Source organism: Marmota flaviventris, chromosome 7 (assembly GCF_047511675.1).
Source record: "Marmota flaviventris isolate mMarFla1 chromosome 7, mMarFla1.hap1, whole genome shotgun sequence".
Taxonomy (NCBI): Eukaryota; Metazoa; Chordata; class Mammalia; order Rodentia; family Sciuridae; genus Marmota; species Marmota flaviventris.
The window spans coordinates 6,508,418-6,517,378 of NC_092504.1; the positions used below are offsets into that span (position 1 = coordinate 6,508,418).

The window sequence follows — 8,961 nt, forward strand, 5'->3', positions numbered from 1 at the left end:
TTCTCTGGTCCGGTTCGTAGCTCACGAAGTCAGCCGGCACACTGCCGTGGCCTGGGGGGACCCAGGCTCGGGGTCTTTCTGCAAAGCACAGAATCCACTGGCCTGGTGAAGCATCAGCTACCCTGGTGGAGTCCTCGCTGTCCCTCCTCCCCCTGAGCTGCTGCCACACTCCACCCCTCCCCAGAGCCCACAGGCGGAAACACTTTTTGCTTTGCCCCCGGTCCACTTGGCAAACTCCCACTCACCCTTCAAGCCCGGGTTCAGTGTTGCCTCCTCTTTGAATCTGGCCTGTCTTTATGCTAGTCTGGGTCTGGTATTCACATCTCTTTCTAGACCGCAAGCAAATCCAGGTAGAACTGCTTCATCTTTCATTTCCCTGTCTCCCGAGTGGCACTGAGGAGTCGGGCAGATTGGCACCAACTTACTGCCCACTCACAGGAAACGTGTTTAACCATCGCTGGGGAAGGCGTGTTCCAGTGTGCAGTAAGAAAACACGTGGCCTGGTTCAACCTGGAGGCAGGGTCGTCCACCATGTCATTGTGACATCCTCTCTCCTAAATGTTACCTATTACAAATGCTCATTTCTGGAAAACTCAAAATATTTAAAAATATACAAATAGACAAAAACATACAGTTGCTGGTGGTCCCCAGGGTTTTACTTACCTCTGTATTTCTCAGCACTTGGCCATTTAAAGCAATCTGTAATAGTTAGCAGCACATGGGCTGTTTTGTTTCTTTGTTCATATTCACAGGGACTGAGTCAATACTGTCATGGCGCTCAGAGGCACTTGGGGACCTAGTACGTATTCAAAAGGAACTGTGTGCATGCGTTTTGTTTTAGGTTTGGGGAGGTTGTTGTTTATTGTTGTTTTGCCTTATTGTCTTAGTGAACTACTCAGTCATTCCTGATTTTCCCAAATTATTTCTAAGATCCATTTTGCCCTGGTGCTGAGGCCCTTGACCTTGGTAGTGTGTGAGCAAGAAAATAATAGCCAAAGGCTCTGGTGAGTGGCCCTCTCTGGACCACAGTTTCCTTTCTATACATTGATAGGATATTCACAAAATCATTTTTATTTTTTTTAACTCCAAGATTTGGTATATAAGACAAGATGATTTTCAAACGTTCCCTATTTCGATTCCCATTTTGAGTGCAGAGCATTTCAATTTTGCATCATCAGTGGGCATAGAATAGTAGAAGCTGACTTCTTTCCATCTGGGTGCCCACCTCTAAGGTTCTGGGAGCTAATTCCTGTTACCTGTCCACCTTGTTCTCTTATAAGCCGGGCTATTTTCAAATGTTCAAATCTACCCAACCTTGAAGAGGAGGACATTAAAATGGGAAAATACTTAGGACAGGAAGTATTGTCCCTGTCCAGCTAGAAAGAACCTGAAAGGACTACCAGTGGCCCCAGGTTCCCCGACAGTGGAGGCAGGGGAAGAGGGAGGAGAAGCAGCCCCCCCACCCCAAACAGAGGACAGTAGGGGAGGGAACCCACAGGGACTTCTAAAGGGCATGTCACATCGAATACACTTTGTTTTTAGGGGTGGGAGTCAAATTCAGAAGCCAAGCTCCACAAAGTTTGCTTGAGGCAGCGCAGATCCAGGGGCAGATCCAGGGAAGCAGTCTCCTAGGGGCAAGGGTCTTACAGAGGACGAGCAGTCCTGTAGTTCCACACCTCCGCTTCACATCTGGGCCAGCAAGGGACAGATTGTCACTGGCCACCCAGCAGAGAGGCAGAGCCTGCCCTAGGACTCCCAGAGAGCAGATGAGCTCACAGACTGTCAGGTCAGGGTTCTCCAGAAATGGAACCAGTAGGAGACATAGTTAAATCTGTGTGAGACGGAAAGAAGTGGAGTTGGCTCAGGTGATTGTGGAGGCAGAGAAGTCCCCTGACAGGCCAGTTGAAGCGTAGCTCAGTCCAAGATCAGAGGGCTCAGAACTGGGGAAGCTGACAGCATAACTCTCAGTCTGAGACCCAGGGTGCGACTGGTGCAGGTCCCGAAGTCCAAGATCAGACAGGCTGGAGCGCTGAGGTCCAGAGGCAGGAGAAGCAGAGGGTCCCAGCTGCAGGAAAGATGGCGGGGTGGGGGGCAGGGGGATCCTCCTCTCCTTTCTGGATCCAGTCTGGGCCTCAGCAGAGGATATATATTCCCCACTCAGTCCCTGAACTCACAGGTCAGTCTCCTCAGACACTCCCAGAAGTGACACTTTACCAGTCCCTAGGTGTTCCTTAATGCAACCAGGCTGACACCCGAAGTCACCCGTCACAGATCAAGCCAGCTTCCCTCTGCCCACTGCTTCCCTCCCTGCCCTGAGAGCCCAGATGGTGCTGTGCAGGGCACCTGCCCTTGGCCCTCAACCCTCCCCCTAGGACACGAGATGCCCTTGTGGACTAGAGCCTGCTTCAGTGGATCCCATGCCCTCTGGCCAAGCAGGCTGGCCCTGTTCTGGGGGTCCCCATGCCCCAGGGCAGCCCAGTTCTTCCAGGCTTTTCTCTCCCCTCCCCTCCTGCACCCTGATATGGGCTCTGGCCACTGAAGCCTCCTCCGTGCTCTGCGCCCTGGCCACACCTTTGCAAATGATGCTTTGGAACCCAGTCTCTTCCAAGGACCCCTCTCAGCTTGCAGCCCCCTCTTGGCATGGAGAGACACCAGTGCCAAGACCTGGGAAGTCCCTACCTCCTGGAGCAGGAGACCCCTCCTCCGCCCTCCTCCAGGGAAGAAGAGATGGTGATGGCCGCAGGGAAGTACTTTCCCTTCCATTGCCCTTGACTGCTTTTTATTTTCATTTTTTTTTTGTTAGCTTCACAAAAATCCTGCAGGGAAAGGGCAGATACTGTCATCCCCATTTTGCAGATAAAGGGACAACAAGGGGCTGACATGGTGGCTAAGGACAGCTACCACACCATGTGCTGACAGTGATGCACACCTTCTGGGCAAAGCACAGTCCACACTGCAGATGGGCTCTGTAAGGACACCATGTCCAGGTGAGGCCACCAAGGCCTGGGAGACACATGGTCATTAAGATGATGCTGGCAGAGGTGTTAGCAGAGGGGAGACGAGCACACGCTGTCCCTATGGGTTCCCAACCAGAGATGCCGCCCAGCCCCTCTCCAGCCCCCGCCTGCCCTTATGCTCAGGTAGTTGGCCCCTTCTTCACTCCATTTAGGACTCCAATGGAGGAGGCAGGTCCCCTTAACCTGGACACAAGCCCCCTCCCTGGGAAAGCAAGCCCTCCCTCCCAGACCTGGTTTTCCTTCCGTAACAGGGGGGTTGGGGCTGAAAGAACTGGATTCCCCTGCAGCCAAGAGCCACTTCTCTGTGTTGTGCTCTGGCACCTTGAACCATGGCCCCTGAGACATCAGAGCCACCACGCCCGAGGTCTCACCATGCCCGAGGGCACACTGAGGTCCCACAGCTCTTGCCCACGCCTGGGCATGAGTAGTAAAGACCATAGGATTTGATTTCCCTGGGCTCCTTCCTGCCTTTCTCATAAGCATTCCAACATCACCCTCAGCAGCTAAGAACCAGGCTTCTAGCTTGTTGCAATAACTTGATTTAAATTATTTAGCAGGTAAATGATTATAAAAGCACTTTACCAAAGTAAAGAACCACAGAAAGGCCAAATTCTAGTAACAATGGTACCGCCATACGCTTGGATTAATTATGGAATTTTTAAAGGCCCGAGGATGGATGATGCAATTCATTCCATGCTTTGTGGAGCCAGTATCCCTGGAGAATGTGGAGAACATGGGCTCCCCACATTGACCTGGAGATTCACGGCCAAGGCCAGGTGGCTCAGAATGACCTAATGGGGCTTGTCCATCCCCACCGTCTCCGCTTGGCAGCTGGGGCTGGGGCTTTGGTAGTTGCCGCAGAGGGAAATTATCACTCCTTCACCCCTGGAGCAGCCCTGATCTGAAGGTCCTGAGCTGTCCTTGGACTTCCGGCATGATTATTTTTCTAGCGTCCACAATGCACAACCTTCTTCTGTCAGCAGGCACACCCCCTTTCTCAGGCCCAGCTGAGGAATGGAGTTGATTCCTTGTGAGCAGATTTTCCGGCAATTGCATTTTGATCCATCTCGTCTACTTTTCCTCCTTGTAGAACAGAGTCATTCTAAAATGCAAGGCACATTGTCCTGCCTTCCGAGACAGAGGACCTTGAAAAGAATTTAAGCACCTCTTGGAGAATTGGGTCAGCTTCATGAATACCCATCTTCCAAGCTGGGCAACATGGGGGCTAGGGCCCCCACCCCACCCTGAATGTTCCCAGGCTGTGGGGCCTGGTTACCATTTGGGCCTGCTCCTGTGACCTCTGCCCTGACAGGGGTCTGCACAAGGTCTTCACTACTCCACGCCACCGCTTCCCGAGGTGTATTCTCTAATTTGCTACAAGCATAGATGCCAGGCTGTCAGGCTTACTAGAAGCACATCTGAGTAAGGCGGTTACAGTGGGTTGAATAGCATCCCTCCAAAAATTGTGGCACCTGGAACCTCAGAATGTGAGCTCATGTTAAAATAGGTCTCTGCAGGCATGAAAGGTGAGGATCTTGAGATGAGATCATCCTGGATGTAGGGTGGGCCCTGAACCCAACGACTGGTGTCCTTCTAAGAAGGGATAGAGGGGGACACATCACGCAGAAGGCCATGGGAGGACAGAGGCAGAGACTGGAGTGACACCTCCATAAACCAAGGACTGCCAAGGGTTTCTGGGAGCCACCAGAAGCTGGGAAAGGGGCATGGAGCAGATTCCCCAGAGCCTGCCGAGAGCATGGCCTGTGGACGCCTTGACTTTGGACCCGAGCTTCCGGAGCGGTGGGAGAGCACATTGGTGTTGATTTAAACTGCACGGCTCATGGCAACTTGTTACGATAGTCCCAGGAGACAGTCAGAGGCTCTGAGGCCCAAATAGCTTTCACACTGTCAATGCTTTCGCGCTATATTTTAATATATCACATATTTCAGCAGCTTCTGCATTGTTTTGAGTTCTACAAGCACTTTGCACATGTGTGAGTTTCCATGATTAAAGCTCAGGAGAAGGAGGAGATATGGCCGCTCAGTAATGCTGTTCTTGGCTACTGCCTGCACAGGCCAGGAACTAGGCTAGCTGTCCCCTGGTCCCCAGTCTTTCCTGGAGGGATGCTGCTTCTCCATGGGCACAGTCCTCGGCTTTGGATTTTCGAATCATCCACTGTGTTAGAACGGGGACGGAACTTACTGAGCATTATCAGTCCAAGGCTGTGGTTCTCCAAATGTGGTCCCTGGACCAGCAGCAGCCTTAACTTTGAGAAATGCAGATTCTCAGGCCCCACCCCCAGACCTGCTCCATCAGAACCTTTATCTTTGAATAAGTCCTCTGGGTGATTCTGATGCACACTTGAGTTTCAGAATCACTGGTCCCAGATTTGCAACTGGAATTCTGCAGGTCAAGCCGTACTTGTTTGGAGTCTTTACAATTGCCTTTACAGGAAAAAAAAAATTTTTTTTATATTGAGAAGTCTGACAGCAAACATTGCCGTGTGGCAAACTGCCTAAGCATGATGGCGCCCACCCCACCCCTTCCTGCCTCGGATGGGCCTCTGCCCCACTCACCAGGCTTCCTAACCGCCTGGCCCTGCAGGCACGTGAGTGTGAGACCACATCTCCTCAGTTACCTCATTTGACAGTGGGAAATGGAGGGGCCCACGAGGGCAGGAGCCCGTGTCTGGTCCACGGCAGGCTCATCCGCAGGTTACTCCTACAGCTCCGAAACCTTAGCAGCAACTCAAGGAAAGGACAAGAAGTTCATCCTTGGGGGGACCTGGTAACCGGGGTCCTGAGGCGCCAGGCTCTGGAATTAGATGCCTTGGTGGCCCCATGGTCTCAGGAGGAGAAGTGGAGCAGAGAATGGGGCAAGGCCACGAGAGGGACAGGAGGGAAAGGTGCAGAGCTTCAGATGATGACCACGAAAAACCATCTGGGAAGTAAGTGTGAATAAAGCCCTGTGGACCCTGGAACTCTCACGTCCTCTGTGGGCTGTGCAACAGCAGCCCGTGTGCACAGCAGCATGGCGGCCGCTCTTCACAGCACTGGGCAGAGACTTGACATGTGACCCAGAAGTTCTGCTCCCAGGTGTGTGCGCAAGAGGATTAAAGCATCTGTTCACACACAACATTCAGATAAACACAGAGCTCAGAGCACCACTAAATTCTAATAGCCCCCAAATGGAAATAACTCAATGTCCACCAACAAATGGGTGGATACACAATGTGGCCTGTCTGGGCGATGGGACTCTTTTCAGCTACAAAAAGTAAGGGAACACCACCACCTGCCCCAGCAGGACGCTCTGGAAAGAAGCCAGACATGAAGGACCATGTTGTTAATCCCATTTATAGGAAATGTTCAGAAAAAGACAAATCCGTAGAGACAGAAGTGGGGTTGGGGTTACCAAGGGCTGGGGACAGGGGATGGGAGGTCACTACCGATGAGGCTGAGCTTCCCTGGGGGTGGTGAAGAGTCTAGGGTTAGTGGTGCTAGTTGTACAACCCTGAATGGATGAAAAACCATTGAACTGGATGCTTTTGAATGCTGCATTTCAGGGTGTGTGAATCATTAAACTTCAGTGTTTTAAAAAGGTGGTGACAGGTAAAATGAGCAGAGCCCTCTCTGTGGTGGGAGATGAGAGAAAGGCAGGGACAAGAATGACCGGACAGCTCCGGAAACCTCCAGACACTGCGCCTACGGTGGTCCTGTGTGGGGGGCGCTGCACACCATCTCCTGTGGTCCCCCTGCCCTGGAAGGCAGGGCAACCCCCAGCTCGGTGCATGTGGCTTTTGGGGAAACTGAGGCTCGGGGTGCTTGCTCAAGACCCCACAGCAGGGAGCTGGGCCGGGCCGTCGGTCCTCCTTGGGTCTTGGTGCTGCTTGTCCACTCCGCCCCAGGAGCTCCAGGAGGGCAGAAGCGGGGCTGGTTCCTGTTGAGAGCCACGACCAAGTCAAGAGCTGGGCAGGTTCCTGGGACGCTCCCCGTAAAGCAGCTGCCGTGGCACTGAAGCCCTTGAAACAGGAAGGACATGGAGGGGCTGGGCACCAAGCCTTCCATTTTGTTCTCTGGGTCATTCTGGCTTCTGAAGTCTGTTTTTAAAACTCCAATAATAACCCTTGAATGTGAAATGAAAATGTTTTCCCAGCAAAAGCTGCGTCCGTCCATCCATTCACGTGAAGGGGAGTCTGGGCCGCAGCAGCCGGGCTCATGCCGCTGCCCGCGTCTGCCCAGCCAGGGAGAAGAGATTTATAAATGATACAGCTAATTGTGTTTTTCTACAAGATTAATTTTATTGTCCCATTATCTGCTCCTTCTGAGCCTCCTTCAGGAGGATTATGTCTCAGCTCTCGGGAGCTTTCATTAATAATTAGGTCACCTTTAGCCAAGAGCCCTGCGTGCCTCGGGCGGCAGCCGCACAGCGTCCCCTCTGCTGATGTCCATGCCTCCGGTGGGGAGGTGGCCTGTCTTACCTCTGACAGTGAGAGAGCCAGCATTTTCCTGGGGTCCCCTGTGCACCAGGCATTGTGCTGGGGTGTTTTTTTGTGAAACTTCACAACAGCCCATCAGTTCCCATTTTACAGATGAGGAGGCTGAGGGTCACCTCTGTAGTATGGTAGGACACAAAGCCACCTAGCCACAGATTTGAACCCAAAGCCAGAGCAGCCCTTCCCTCTCACCTGGCCACTCTCACCCAGTTCAGAGTTGGAGGGCAGATTCTACTCCCCTGAGGTCTACAGGTGCACTGATCAGAAGCCCCCTGAAAAGGTGAAGCCCCACTGAACATGGCACTGGTCAGTTTTCATTGGTGGTGGAAGACAGGGTGGGCGTGGAGGAAGGGCTGAACACTCCCGAGTTCCCAGTGGCTGGGTGTCAGCTCTGGGCCACCCTGGCTCTCTTCCTTGCCTCTGGCCTTCACCATCAGCCTGGAGTGTGAGTCGAATTCCCTTCTCTTTTCCAGATGACAGACTGAGGGTCTGGGACCAACCCTGAATGACTGGCACCTCCCCTGGGATCCAAACAACACCTGCTGGCACTGGGGCGTCTGTGCCTTTCACAGGGGAGACAGCACGGGGTGAGCATCCTAGGTGGGTACAGTGACTGCAGGTGTTTGATAGCAACTGTGGGTGGAGGAATTCTCAGAAACTGAACCAGTGTCATGGAATCTGCAATCTAATGGGGTGAGTCTCTATTATCTAATAGGCCGTGAAGCTAAACACTAGACTTTCCAGCCCCCGTCACAGATATGGGGACCAGCCAGTCTAAAAGACTTAGATAGTACAGATAGAGTACTATATAAGTCTTTTGGGGTGTCTATAGGAGACCTCAGGACTTGGAGAACTCTTCACGCTTCTTTCTATGTTAAATACAAAAGTGATGTTTGGAGCCACAGCAGCCTTCTTCAGTCCATGAGTCTACAACACAAGGGTGAAAACCAGCTAATTGTGGTCATCTGATAGGCATGATAACACCTGCCTATAATCCCAGTGACTCAGGAGGCTGAGACAGGAAGATTGCAAGTTCAAGGTCAGCCTGGGCAACTTAGACCCTCAGCAACTTAGGGAGCCACCCTTAAAAAGTACTGGGGATGTATCTCAGTGGTAAAGCACCCCTGATTTCAATCCCTAGTACCAAAAAATAAATATCAAAACAAAACAACAAATTGTGGTCATCTTTGAGCAATTGCCCTGTGCCGGCAACCACCCATGTCTTGCTCCATGAGAAAAGCAAAGCCTTCCTTCCTTAATCCCTGCTGGACAGGATTCCTGTCCCTTGAAGCTGAGCACCTGTCTGCTGACCCAGGCTCAGACATATTATTGTGGTAGAGACGCACATTGGCCCCATCTTCTATTCTCTCCTTCTTCCATAGAGTAAAAATTTCTGGGAAGGGAGGGGGACGGGCATGAGAAAGACGGGAATGAAAGGGACATCACTCTCC

General features: G+C 52.1%; 1 protein-coding gene across 1 annotated transcript in view; it reads left to right on the forward strand.

Annotated features, from left to right (window-relative positions):
• Positions 1-8,255, forward strand: part of Stx18 (syntaxin 18) — a 149,295-nt gene extending 141,040 nt beyond the window's left edge. The window contains exon 13 of the transcript XR_011707947.1: positions 7,984-8,255. The gene's annotated coding sequence lies outside the window, so the exon portion shown is untranslated. The remainder of the gene's footprint in view (positions 1-7,983) is intronic.
• Positions 8,256-8,961: the final 706 nt, after the last annotated feature.